This window comes from Gossypium arboreum, chromosome 4, assembly GCF_025698485.1.
Source record: "Gossypium arboreum isolate Shixiya-1 chromosome 4, ASM2569848v2, whole genome shotgun sequence".
Taxonomy (NCBI): Eukaryota; Viridiplantae; Streptophyta; class Magnoliopsida; order Malvales; family Malvaceae; genus Gossypium; species Gossypium arboreum.
The window spans coordinates 76,759,957-76,775,348 of record NC_069073.1 but is presented as its reverse complement, the minus strand read 5'-3'; positions in this window follow the sequence as shown (position 1 = coordinate 76,775,348).

Below are 15,392 nucleotides of genomic sequence, written 5' to 3'. Positions count from 1 at the left end.
TGATTTGGTATCTTTCCTATCAATGGCATAAAATTTTATTGGTGTTGGTAGTGGAGTGGTATAATTAGTACCTTTTTGGTGTTTGGTTGTTAGGTAATTTAAATGGCTTATGTTGATGCAAACTTAGTTTTGAAGTTAGTGAACATTATGGAAAATTTAAGCATATGGTTGTACATGTTTGATATTATAATTGAGGTGCCTTTGGGCATATTGGTTGGATGTGTTAATAACATATTAGGATTTCTTATTATGCTTGGTTTTAATGCAATTTTAATGCTTGTATATATGTGAAAATTTGGATGTAGGTTCAATGCTAAGATGGGTGAGAAAAATAGCTTGAAAAATGGCCTATTTTCGTCCACATAGGAAGAGACACAAGTGTGTGTCTCAACAGTGTGTCCCCTGTAACTTTAAAAGGGATACAAGTTAGGCTATTACACGGCCTAGCACACGGCTTGGCTCACGGGCAAGTGAGATTACTTCAAAGGGTATATCGCCCGGCACACGGGCGTATGGCTTGGCCATGTGACCCAAGTCAGTGAGTTACACAGGCACGAACACGGGCTGAGACACAGGCATGTGTCCTTACTTCGAATGCCTACACAGCCTGAGACACAGGTGTGTCTCTTAGCCGTCTGACCCCTACAGTGTTGAAAATTTCATTGTTTTCTTAAAAATTCTCTAAGTTTTTGATTTAGTCCTAATTTGTTTCTAACGCGTATTTAAGACCTCAATGACTTGTTTAAGGAACAACATGCATGCTTTAAATATGTTTTAAAATGTTTATTGATATTATTTGATAAGTTGGTATTTATGTTCGTCTGATTTGAAAACTCCTGTAATGCTCCGTAACCCTACTCCAGCGTTAGATATGGGTTAGGGGTGTTACACCTTCATCTGTAGCCTCTCGAATTCTCTGATTAAGTTCAACACCTTCATGCTCCTGATCCTTTCATCTCCTTAATATTCAACCTTGAGGTAGTCCCATATCTCCTTCGCTAATCCAAAAATCATAATTCTATTGAATATGGCTGGTGAAACTGAAGCATAAAGACAAGCCTTTGCCGTATCATTCATTGTGGTTCTCTCCTTGTGTAATTTAATCTAGTTCATAGTTAGATTGTTGGGAAGTAGAGTCATCTCATAGTCTTCATCGATAGCTTCCTAATAATCATAATGTATGCTTGTATTCTTACAGCCCATGCTTGATAGTTCTCTCCATCAAACATAGGTGGGGCTAAGAAAGACCAGTTACTTGAACATGATTCCATTTTCCTTAATACCTCACAAGTGTATCTCTCAGTTTTTCTCTCAAAACTCTCACAGGTCCATCAAGAAAAAATGCTCTCGATATCATTGTTGGGTTTTTGCAAAGAACTAACAAAAGCATAGAAAAAATAAGAACGAAAGGGATGATTATATTCATTAACCAAACAGCTCTTATATACATGTCTCAAGGAACAACCACAACCAAAGTTTAAATTCCTACTCCTACTAATAAGCTAACAACTCCTAGCTTCCTACACTTACTAACAAGCTAATAAAAATGACTTATTCAAATCTCCTTAGGACTTATTCTTATTCTTAAAAAACATTTGCAACCCTTAAGGTACTAACAAAAACATAATTTGGCCAACAATAATATTCAAATGAAATAAAATCAAAAAATTTTGTATTATATCTGTAACAACCTATGTTCAGTGCTGTCGAAAATAGTGGTTTCAAGACCATAATTCTTTCCAGTGAATTATTATTTCATTATTATTTTAATGTTTACCAGAATATATTAAGGTTGTATTAAAGTTTCATTAAGAAATTTTGATGTTCAAATGGTTAATTAGGTAAAAAGGACTAAATTGTAAAAAGTACAAAGGTTGAGTTCTATTAGTTAAAGTAGTCAAATGGTTATGAAACCTTAAAAAAAGGGACTTGAATGGTAAATAGACCAATTAAAGTGATAATGGATGTGCATGGCAAGGTTTAAAGTAAAATTTAATAGTTTTAAAAGGGCAAAATGGTGAAATGGTAAATAAAATTAAAAAAAATAGGCTAAATCATCATCTTCCTAACATTTGTTTCTTCTTAACCGATTCTTTAATGGAGGAATAGCTAGGTTTCAGCCAAGCATTCTTTCACTTGTATGGTATGTGTTCAAGCTCTGTTTTTAATGATTTTTATGTTTTTGAGATAGTTTTAGCTTAATTTAGCTAGCCTAGGGGGTAAATTTGTAAAACTATTAATGGTTGAGGGATTTTCCATGAATGTTTTTGAATAAGTTTTGATGTTAAATGATAGATTATGAATTTTTGTTGGAAAACAAACAAGTCTTGTTAAGTGATTTTTGATGAATTTTGGAATTAGGGATTAAATTGTTAAAGGTGTAAATCTATAGGTTTTATTATGAAATGATGGTAAATATGGGTTTTATCAAGGTCCATTGCATCTATTGTTAACATGGATTTAGGTTAAAATGGTTAGATTTTAAGTTATAAACTTAAGGACTAAATTGTGAAAAGTTAAAATGTTAGGGGAAATTGGTAATTTTGTATAAATATGAAATCTGGATTAAATTGAATACTAGAAGTATTTAATTGATTGAAATTACCTATTTAAATCAAGATAAACCACGTTCAAACTTAGATCGAGGAAAAACTAAAGCTTCGGACTAGTTTGATTAAACTACTAAGCCCTGATTATGGAGGTAAGTTAGTATGAATTGTATTCGGTTTAATGTTTTTTAAATTGAATGCTTATTGTGTTATCTTAATGAAAATCAATCAATATGCCATGTAACAATGATATGATGAATTTATGGAAATTGAGTCCCAGTTGAACCTTAGGAATTTTTAGGATACAAATGACATGTCATTAGGGATTCCATGTTTCGAGTGACGGTCTTGAATATCCTACTGATGGCTGAGGTTCTGCATTTGTGCGTATTCTTCACAGCTCATGCAAGGAGCATCGTGTAGCTTACATTCCGACCCATAGTTCATGTTTGCAATAATGTAAAGGAAATGTTACAGTTATATGTAAACGCATACTTTGTGTGAGCTTTCCCAAGTATCTGATGAAATTCTAGATGGTTCAATGGGGAGGAAAAGGAATGAAATGGTAATTGTTCAAATGGAATGTATCATGAACTTATGAAAAGGATTTATGAACTAAATGATGAGATTATATGTGCAAATCTACTTGTTTATGGATGAATTCATTTGAACCATGTACAAGAGTACCAACTTGTGATTTTGATGATGTTGTATAGGCTCATATTAAGCTTATGGCATTGGTTTTGGTTTATACTTATTCTATGAATTGTATTATAGCAATGGTAAGTTGTGTTTAAGGTTTATACGAGCTTACTAAGCACTCATTGCTTACGTAGTTTCTTTCCTTTTTTTCTATAGATCATCAGAACCTTGATTTGGTTGGAAGCTCAGTAGAAGCCTATCACACTATCCAATAGTCAGTTTGGTAGTTTTTGAGCATTTTTGACCAAGGTTTATAATGACATGTATAGGATGTTGTGTAATGATGCCGTTGATGTGTTTAGGCCTTGAAAATTATGTTTGGTTGGTGCACTTTAATGTTTACTGAATGATGTCATTTTTGATCACTTGTTAGGGCTTATAAATAGCGATTTTATAGTATGTTTTGAATGGTTAGGAAGTGGTTGAATGTGGCATGTTTTAGTACCTAAATGGACTAGGTTTACATGCATGAAATGTGACATTATTGACATGTTTATGTAACGACTCGATAGTCAGGGGTGTCAGAAAGTGTATTTTCAAGATTCCATTTTCGTAAACCAGACTCATAAATATTTAATTAAATATTTACAAAGTTAGTTGTGTAGCTAATTAAAATTTTGAATTAGTAAATTTCGTGAAATTAGGAGTTATTAAGGTACGAGGACTAAATCGCGTAAGGGTTAAAAGTTGAATTATAGATTGAAATAAACTAAAGGGGATAAAGTAGAAATTATCCCACTTAATTAATGTTGGTAAATAGGTGGCAGGCCATGGGCTAAGCAAAATGCATGAATATATATATTTAATATATGTTAACTTTAATGTATATATATAATATAATAATTAAAATGAAAGATAATAAAAGCAAGAAAAAGAGATGAAAGTGGATGTATGCAAATTCGAAAAGAAATAAAAAGAAAAGAAAGAAAGAAAGAAAGGGAAAAGAAACTCATGACACTTGGGGGTTTGAAGTTCAAATCCAATTTGGTTAGTGCAATTTAGTCCCTACACTTGTAATTTTTATATTTTTGGAATCTGTGTACATAGGGCCACCCGACCCATATTGTATTTTTTAGTATTGTTCAAGATTTTAGATGATGATATTTTTGAATAGTTTAAGTATTAGGGATTAAATAATTAGATTTTTAAGTTAGAAATTTTAAAAGGACTAAATTATGGAATTAATTGTTGATTTTGAGCAATAGGGACAAAATTGTGAAAATTTCAAAATTAAGGGTCGAATTGGAGAAGAGGAAGCTAGATCTGGTCTAGAGTTAAATTAGTATTAAAATATGAAGTTAAATGTGATGATTAAAATTAGTCTCAGTTTAGGGACTAAATTGAAGAATAACCAAAATATAGTGCAAAAATTGAAATTTAATGTGAAATTGAAATGTGTAATATTAATGTGATTTAATTGTTTTATTCTGTAGCTAACTGGAATCCTCGAGTAAAAAGTGGAAGGATAAAATTAATATTGAATAGCTCGGAATTCACGGTTTGTGTCTCTATAATCCAAATTAAATAGTAGATTATTGCATATATAATTCTTTGCATATGGTAAGCATTTGAAGTGAGTACTTTGGTCCTTTGGGATTGACTTAAATTCATAATTGAAATGAAAGGGATTGATTTTGTATATTATGAAATATATTGATTATGAATATATGTGTATTGAGAAAAATGTGATTATTATCAAATTGAATATATGCTTATATGTGATGATATACATTCATGAAATTGAGACATTGGTTGTATTGAAAAGTGAAATGAATCCCTATTAACTGTATCAGGCTAAGTCGGAAATAGATGGCATGCCATAGGATAGGAAGAGTTTAAGGATTACTTCGACCTTGAGTCGATGAGGCACTGGGTGCCAGTTTGCTTTGGTTTAATCGATGAGACAATGGGTGTCAATTTATAAAATGTTGGGTGCAGTTATTACTTTGAATTTATTAGATGAGGCATTGGGTGACAAATTGGGGTGTTGGTTGGATTCGTGTATCCATCCGAGTCCGTGTCGTGTTAATAAGGAAATTAAAATAATAATTTATGTGATTGATATTAAAATGACAAAGATGAGAAATAAATATGAGATGAGAAAATATTGAAATGACAAATATGAGAAATGATTATGAGATGAGAAATGAAATATGAAATAATGAATTGAGATGTGAAACTTGAATAAATTCAAGCATTGATCAAAGATATGAATTGTGTCATTGCTGAGATGATGTATTCAAATGTTAAATGTAGTGTCATTAATATATACTTATATATTTGAAGATGTGAAAATCTTAGTAGATGTGAATGAGGAATGAACAAAAATTATACTATTGAATTGAAACACATGAACATAGCTTACTTGTTGCATTTTTCAATTTAAATACCTATATCAATTTTATGTTATTTGAATTATAGAAATACCACTGAATTTTACTCAGCGTGCGGGTTTGTTTTTTGTGTGTAGACCAGGTACTGTTCGATTTATCGCCTACTTAGCATCAAATAATAAATCCCAAGAGCAAGTGTGGTGATATTTCATTTTGTAATGGCATGTACCTAGGGAGTCTTTTGTTGATATCCTCTATAAGGTGTGGTTATCTTAGTTACTAGTGAAATGATGGTTAAATATGTATATAGTTGTGGTTGAGGCTATGTTGTATGTTAGCCTAGTTTATATTTGGTATGTGTTAGATTAAGGTTTAGTAGTGTAAATAGTTAAATGATAGTCTAATTATTGTAAACGTGATATAAATGAAAGTGTTGAATGTTTGATGTGTTGTTGATGTATTTGAACATATAAAATGTGGTACCAATGAGGGTACATTGGTTAGGCATATTAGGTGATGAATTTGGTGCATTTTGGGCATGTTAATCGTCTTTTAAATAGGTTAAACAATGGTAATTGAGTTGCTTAGTGTCCAAGTAAGTAGGAAATGGTAAACTTGAGATTTAAGGTACTTTTAGGTGCACACGGCCTGGCCAGAACAGGGTTCGAGGCATCACCAGACTTAAACACAAACTAACATACAAAATTGAGACATAAATTTCCATCCCAATTTAAAACGTTTCATTTACAAACATATCTTCCCTAAAACGAGGCTATGAGGCCCAAAACATGCATTAACAATGGTTCGAGACTAAACAGAGAACTTTAGAAATTTTTAAAGCACTTAGAACATTTTTCATCAAAACAAGGTCACACGACCGTGTGGGTTAGCCGTGTGGTCACACACGCCTGTGTCCCTAACCCATGTAACTCTCTGTTTATGATGTCATGCACCAAAGGGAGTCACACGACCAAGTCACACGCCCGTGTGCTAGGCCATGTGGTGAATTTAATTGTGACAGTCCTAATTAGACCCTAGTCGGAAAGTGGTTTCGGGACCACAAAAACTGAGTTTTATAAATAATTAAAAGTTATATTCTGTGTTCATGATGTGAGTAAATGCATGTGTGAAAGTTTCATGCATTAATTTGGTCATTTTTAAGTGAATTTATTAAAATGGACTTATATGAAACACTTTAGAAATGTGATAGGTTAATTTTATAGTGGTCTATTAGTGCATGTATTAAAAAGATTGGTTTTGCATGTCAATTTACCCATCATATATATAGTGGCCGGCCAAGACATGATGATGCTCCACCAATTCTAACTTAATATAATTTTTTTTAGTTAACAAATGATATAAATAATTCTAATAAAAGGAATTAAAAAAAAAAGGAGAGAAACGGTGCTCATCTTCTCCTTCTCTAAAAGCCGAAACAAAGATGAAGAAATAAGGGGAACTTACCAAAAGCAATTCGGCATTCTTCTTTAGCTAGTAAGAGGTAAGTTTTGAATTGTTGATCTAGTTTTTATGATAGGTTAAGTTAATAATTGGATGCACTCTTGGTAATGTCAAGAAAGTTAGAGCTTTTATGGTGGTTTGGGCATCATGCTGTGAATCTAAGTGTTAGCATTGGAGGTTATTTTCATGTTGTATGGGATAAAAGGGGGATGATAGTATGGAATGAAGATTTTTGAATAAGTAGGTTAGTAGCACTTGGTACATTCGGTTATATTGAGTCTAATTAGAATGTTAATTTCTTTCTCTATGATTATTTTCCTTGTAGTTAAATGGTCCTTTGATGGGGCCGAATGAATTATGAAAGTCATAATAAAAATGTATGAAGTTAAGGTGTGAATTTTAGTTTGGGTGATAGGGATAATTCGGTTGAAATGTTGAGTATGGGAGTTGTCATTTTAGGTTAAGATCAAAAGAATGGTTAATAGGCATTAAAAGGTTAAATGTATGAAAATTGATGTATAATAACTTATAGGTAATTACATAAGTAAGGTTAAATTTAATTTGGTATATTTGGCCATATAGGTGTATATGTTTGTGATAATATTTTTAACTCTCTATAATCGATTGAAGGAGTAATATTGGCTTATAAGGTTGAGTTGATTCATGATGTTGTATATTAGAATTAAAAATACTTGAGACTAGGTTATCTTAATAGTGATAATACATTCGCCTTGAAGCATTAATCGAATATTGGTTAAGGTTTTAATATTTTGAACAAGGATAGTTGTGAAATGGAGTGAAAACCATTAAATTATACACATAAGTATCCAGCAAGATAATTAAACTACTAAATGTATTTATTCTAGATCAAGAAATCAAAGGGGGAGAATCAAACAAAGGCAAAGCAAAGATAATCGAGTAGTCGATTGGGAATCATTTCATCCAATATAAGGTAAGTCCTTAAGCACTCCTGTAAGGTTGATTAGCTTGTATATAAATAATATTAGTGAATCATAAAAAGGATTCCTTTCGTTAGGTGTTCTCTTGGAATAATTTTCCTATTTATTAATATGACCATATGTGCTATTTGAATTAAGTAAATTGCCTTATCAAAATGAGTTAACATATGGCACTATGTGTGCGGAATTAAGTAGCACTATGTGTGCCGATTTGGGTGTTGAAGTATGAAAGAAAATCCAATGCACTGAGTGTGCGGTGTGCTATGGCACTATGTGTGCGAGTGTGACGAGCACTATGTGTGCAAATTCGATTGATAATATAAAATGTGTGTGAAAGAACGAAGTGGTAGAACTAGTAACCAAAGTATCGAACTTGAGGCATGTACTGAGTAGGTACAAATTTATCTAGTGCATCATAATTCCATGCTTTGAGGGATCGGGTCTAAATCAATTGGGTTGTTTTGGTGTTTGATTTGATTGTAGGACTTGGCATGAGATTGAATCGAAATTCTAAGAAATGATAGCATAGTTCGGTATAGTTGGAGTAACTGATTTTGCATTATTTGCTTTCTCTTATGATCTCTTATAATTATACGGTATGTAATGCTTATGACTTACTGAGTTATATACTCATTTGGTGTGTTTATTTGTCACTTATTTAGGTTCCTTTGATCCATTTTTGTGTGCTCGGGACCACCGTCGAAGTCATCACACCATCTTGCAACTTTTTGGTATCTTCTTCTTAGTTGACCTAAGAGAACATTTCGGCATGTATAGTCTATTATGTTTTGTTTGAACTTTGGTATGTATACTTTTAGCCATGCGAAAATGGCATAAATGTTCAGTTGGATTTGGCCTTATGATACTTAGTTATAAGTAACAGTTAAAGTCTATTTGATTATTATGCCGTTTGTCATGGCTAATCATTTTCGGTGTTACACTCATGATATGGTTATTGAGTAGTAAGGAAATGCTTGGTAATGATTAGCCTTTGGTATGGCTAGTCATGATCATACTTGGTGATATGCATGTTAAATTACTCTAATAGGAAAAATTTACCCTAATAATAGAGGCAGACAGCAGTAGTGATGTGAAATTGAAAAATCACTAAAAATAGTAGAAATGGAATTAAATAATGGATAAATTATGGAATCGAAGCTTGATGAGTCTATTTTCACATGGAAGAAGTAAAACAAGTATATGAGCTATATGGTATGAGATATTTAAAATCTTGTGAAATAGGGCCAGAACGATTTCTGGATCCCCTGTTCCGACTTTGTAAATTCACCATAAATTCTACAAAGATAATTAGAAGTCATACTTTATATGTACAGATTTCGTATTGAGTCTACTTTTATTAGGGACAAACAGCATAGTCATTGAATCTCTGTACAGGGAGATATCTGGTTCGTAATACACAGAGGTCAGAGTAGTCAAACCTTGAAACAGGGGAGACTTTAACTAATAAAATGTACTAATTGGACCGACCAAAAATTGTGGGAAACTTTTAGTAGATAGATATATGAGTCTAGTTTCAGGAGAAATTTGTGGAATTGGATTTCGAGTTTCAGAACTCAAGATACGAATTTTTAAGTGACGGTGATGCAGTTAGCCAGCTTGTCTGGAAAATTTTTAAATGAATTAAGTTCGTTAGCACCTCGTGTTCGACTCCGGCAACGGTTTCGGTATGGGGCGTTACATTAATTTTTGAAAATTTTCATAAAATATGTGTAGACTTCACATGCCCTAGACATACGCCCATGCCACTAGGCCGTGTCCTTCACACGGTTGAGACACACAGTCATGTCTCTGCCCGTGTGACCAAAATAAGGCGATTTACCAAGCCATTTTGCCACCCTTACTTGCACCAACTTGCACAACATCAAGCAACACCAAATCCAAGCATACACATACAACCAAATCAGCCATAAACAATATGTCAATACATCAATTACACATACTAACGTCTATCATGCATAAACATCACATACTTTCTTTTCCATTCATGCCAATTTCATCTTCATGATAAGTTTCATCACATAAGTATACCAATGACCAATAAAATTAATATTTTCCAACTTTTAATGGCCATATACAAAATGAATCATTAACCATTACCATGCCAACACATTTGGCTAAACCAATATGACTCATAACAAAATGACCAAGTCCCTATACATGTCATACTCAAAATATTGAAACCAAGTATACCCAAAGAAATCACTTGATAGTGTGAATCGAGCTCCAATGACCTTTGATCCTCGAACTAGCTTGGCGACACTATAAGGAATGGAAAGAAAAGGGGACTAAGCTTTAAAGATTAGTAAGTTTGCATGTAAAATAATAAGCAACATTAATCATACATTAATCATATAATTATTCAACATAAGTTAACATAAATATCATCATGTATCTTAGGCATAATTCACTCATTAGCATTCTTACCAAGAGTTCATCACATACCAAAGCTCATACTCATAAGTTATACATACATACCTGTACCAACTCATAACATAGTCACATACTGTAACAGCTTAGACCCTAGTCAGAATAGTGGTTTTAGGACCAAAAATCCTAGTTAGAAAAATATTTTAATATTATTTTTTGTACTTATTATATGTGAATTAGTATGTGTGAAAATTTCGTACGAAAATTTGATCGTTTCTGTGTTTAATTTTGAAAAAGGACCTAATCGCGTAAAATGTAAAAGTTTCCTACTGTTTGTTAAAGTGCTTAATTGATTTGTCTTATTAAAAGAGAGGTCCTTATGTTGTTATTTGGCCATTGAACATATGAATGGACATTAATAGCCTTGATATTAATGTTTTAAATGTTTATATTGTAAGGGCAAAATGGTAAACCAATTATTAATGTTAATTTAATAAAAAAAAAGGCATGAAATTAGCCATTTGTTCATCATCTTTTCTGAATTCATCAAAAGAAAAAGAAAGAAATACAAGCTAGGGTTCAGCTTTGATTTTCTTTGATTGAGGTATGAGATTTGTTCCATTTTTGTAATCGTTGCTTAGTAATCTATCAAGCCCATGCCCTAATTTCTAATTTTGTTGATGATTTTGAGTTGAGCCATTGATGAAACTATAAGTTTTATGAAGTTAGTTGTTGGTAAATGAAAGATATGTTTTGGGTTAACATGTTTAGTCTTTGAAATTTTGATGAATTTGAGTAAAATGGGCTAAATTGTGAAATTTGTAAGTTGAGGGACTAAAATGTGAAATAAATGAAATATGTGGGCTTGTATAAGCTATGTGAAAATTCGGCTTGACATGTGTATAAAGAAATTATGTGTATTTTGTGATTTTGTGAAATAGGGACTAAAGTGTCAAAATGTGAAAATGTGAGGACTAGTTTGTAAAGTGCCCTAAATATATGTTTTTGGATTGATTTGAATGAATATGAAAGTGAATAAGTTAAATTTGAATTTATATAGATCAAGAACTAAAGAAAACAAAATTAGATCTCGGGGAAGTCAAAAGTTGTCGAGTAGCCGATTTCGTCTATCCGAATTCGTACGAGGTAAGTCTATATATGTAACGCCCCAAAAATTCCAAAATCCTAAACTTTCTTTTTTTTTGGTTTTGATAGAAATTATGCTTAAAATTCCTAGTCAAGTGTAAATTATGTGATAGTAGGTCTTGGTTAAGGTTTGAGTTCGAACTTAGGGCTGAAGAAAATTATGGTTTAATTATTAAAAGAACCATGTTGGCAAGTAGGTTGGCTTTTAAATAAATGAAGGAAGAATTGGGCACAAGAAAGCCTTGTAGTGGAGTGGCAAGTGGTGTCACATGCATGACAACGAGGTCCGAGGTTTGAATCCCTCTTTGCTCAAAAGAAGGATTTATTTTTTCTTAAGGGATGGACAGTGGTGGCGTTGGATATGAACACTGTAGGGAGTGATAAGAGGAGAAATTTGAGGAGGGGATTAGAGAGTTATCAGGGTGAAAAATTCGGAGATGAGGAGTGAAGAAGAGGTGGAGCCAAATTGGGAATTTGGGCATAGGAAATTCGACCATAAAGGCTATATATAGGTGCCCAATGTGAGGTTGCCAAGCTAATGCCAAATTCTCCCTCACCTTGTTGCCAGAAAGTACCTTTTTTCTCTAAAGATCTAAAAGCCAAAAATCACTTATTCTTTCTTCTTTTTCTTTGTGTCGATTCTCCACTCTTTCCTACTCAAATTTTTATTTTTGATTCACCTCTGGTTTTAAATGATTTCTACTTTTCTTTGTGCCGAATAAACTTTTTCACCATACAAGTCTCAAGAGTCGAATATCCTCTGTGCCACCACTACTCTTTCTACTTCGATTGATTCTAGTGTAAGTGTTTTGCTCTCTCAATCAGTTTTGCTAGTATAGATCACGTTGTCCCTCACTTCTTCTAATCGGTTTTGGTAGGATTAGTATCGAATCCTAGTCTTTTGGATCTCTGCTGATTTGCTCCCTAGGTGTTGAAACTTTGGTAAGTGTTCTTTACTTCTGTAAAGGTTGGCTGAATAGGCTTTAGTAGAAAAAGGGTGACATATGTTGGATACAAGTCACCTAATATGTTTTTAACGATAAAGGTTAATGCAGATTTGAGTAGCACTCGTGATTAGTGATCAAGTAAAAGCTATTAAGACTTGGCGTTTCAGGTAAGGTTAAGGTGAGACTTAGGCTTTTGGTAAAGTATTCGATAAGTATATGTGAGTAATCATTGAGTGATACCGATTGTAGGTTCATGGTAAGTGGGAGCGCAACACGCTTTATTACCAGGTGTGTACATACACTGCACACACACAGTAGATCGACAAAATTCGAAATGTCGAAAAGCTGAAAGTTTGGCTATAGTAGTCTTATGAGTGCGCGAACACTCGTAAGGGGGAAATCGATAGGTTATTTGCGGCCCCATGGGTGATTCCAGGAACTTGGGCCGTGTTTTGGCTAATCGGGCCAGGATGGGCTAAGTGGACCCGATGGGCTGTTCGGCCCATAATAGGCGAAATTGGCTACTTGATGTTAAGTGATGGAAATGATATGAAAGCTTGTATATGAATGTGATTTGGGCCTAATGGGCCGTATGAATATGATTTGGGCCTAATGGGCCATACGAATGTGATTTAGGCCTAATGGGCCATATGAATGAGATTGGGCCTAGTGGGCCATATGCATGTATGTAGAGTTGTTTGGGCTCTGTAAGGAGTTTTGGCCCTAGTATCTGATAACTGTTTAATTGACATAAAACTTAATGGGTATATGCATGTCTAGGATTGGATCTAGGGAGAGCCTGGTACTTAAGTGGTCTTAATGACTCACTTCCTCTTCTCTGGAATCCTACCTGGTGCATAGTATATGTTCACTTTAGCTAATGGGGACTTGTTAATGGGCCAAGGTAAGTAACAAACCCATAACAAGAGAAATTACCGAAATGCCCCTAAAGGCAAAAATGACTAAAATACCCCTATATGTGGAATGTAAGACTTATAGATGTTCATGTATATCTGCTGCATACATATGATATTCTGTTTAGGTTGCATATGGGTTGAGAATTATGGAACGGAGGAAGTATATAAGGATCGCATGGTTTCTTGACAACTGTGGATCCACCAACGGCTATTAAACCCAATATGTGATTGGCAGCTTGCTGCAATGAAGGTAGTTCTGCAACTGGGCTACCATTTATGTGTGTCGAATGGGTGGGTCGATATTTATATCCCCACATGATCTGTATCAGGGGACAGAGTTGATGCGTATCGGTTGGATTATTGGGGTGGGTTGCAATGCATTGCACTACATGTATGATTTTATGGATTGATGAATGCTTATTACTCGTCGAGGGTCGTACACACTGACTTTCTGAAAACTCACCCCCTCTTTTATTTTTCTCAAGTGATGCTCAGTAGAAGGTTCGATGGTTGGAGGGACTCGGAGGTGGCTAGCTAGCAAGACGACTTGGACTTTTTTTTTCAAAAAAAGAGCATATAGTTTCTAGTTTATTAAGTAATTTCAAACTGGAATGTAATAAGGCCCTCCCTTTTAATATTATTTGGATTGTTGTTTTTATGCGTTGCAAATATGAAAAGTTGAACATGGGTTTCCTAAATCATAGTTTGTTTTTCTACGTTTTTGCAACTTAATTTTAAAATGACAAGTTTTCATAAATCATATGTTTTAAACAAGCTTCAGCGATTGAAAGAGAGTTTTTATAAGTTAATTAAGGTTCTCATTTCAAGGAAGGGTTTTCAATGAAAATAAGGTTTTCTCTAGAACACTTTAGTGTGACGCGCCAGATTCTGCCATAACATCCGAGCTGGGTTTAGGGTGTTACAATACACAAATAGATGTGTTTTGAATTGAATTACTATCGAATATATGCTATTGTACTATGATGAATGAATATATGAGTTGAGAAGAATGAGACATTCGAGAAAGTGTTGACAAAGTTTCGATGTCCGAAAAGCCCCTTACAAACCTTAGGAATAGTTAGGATACATATGTCATGACATAGGATCCGATATGTGTTTTCGTGTAAGACTACCTCTGGGACGTTGGCATCGACTTATGTTTGGTGTATAAGACCACGTCTGGGACATTGGCATCGTATTTGATTTCTTACAAGACCCTGTCTAGGACAATGGCATCGATATTTGATTACATGTAAGACTGCGTCTAGGACATTGGCATTTTACGAGCTTTTGAGCTATCCGAGTATCTTTATGATTCCGAACAGTTCAACGGGCATTTCGAGATAATGAATTATTGTATGAACATTTATCTGATTCAGGTACGTTCAAAATGAGTATCATAGTTGACGTTGAAAAGTAAGTATATGTACTTTAGTGAACAAATGTTGATATGTGAAAAAAGCATGAGAAAATATGCTATATGTGCTAAAGAATTTGGAATATGTGAAATGTATATGAACATTGAGGTTTGTGATAGTATTTGTCTATGAAGTATATGTAATTTGATGATGCTTTTATGTTTAAAGTGTTAAGTTAATTTCTATATCGCTTACTAAGATTTTGAAAGCTTACTTTGTGTGTGTCTGCATTATTTTATAGATATCGTAGCTATCGGGAGCTCGGGGATCGTCGAGGATCGTCACAACACTATCAAACTATATTTTGGTATCTTTTGAAAATGTATATATTAAAGTATGGCATGTATAGGCTAGAAGTATTTGGATGTGTTTTGTGAAGTGTATATATCAAGCCATGTGATTTGGCTTGGTTTTGGTCGTGTATATGTATGAGCTTTGGTATATGATATGTGATGCAATGGTCATATGTTTGATGTGTTCATGAATGGCCAAGAGAAATGGTAAGTTTGGTAAGTTTTTAGTATTTGTTTAACTGTGGAATTGGTAAGAATGTGGTATGAAATTGAATGAGT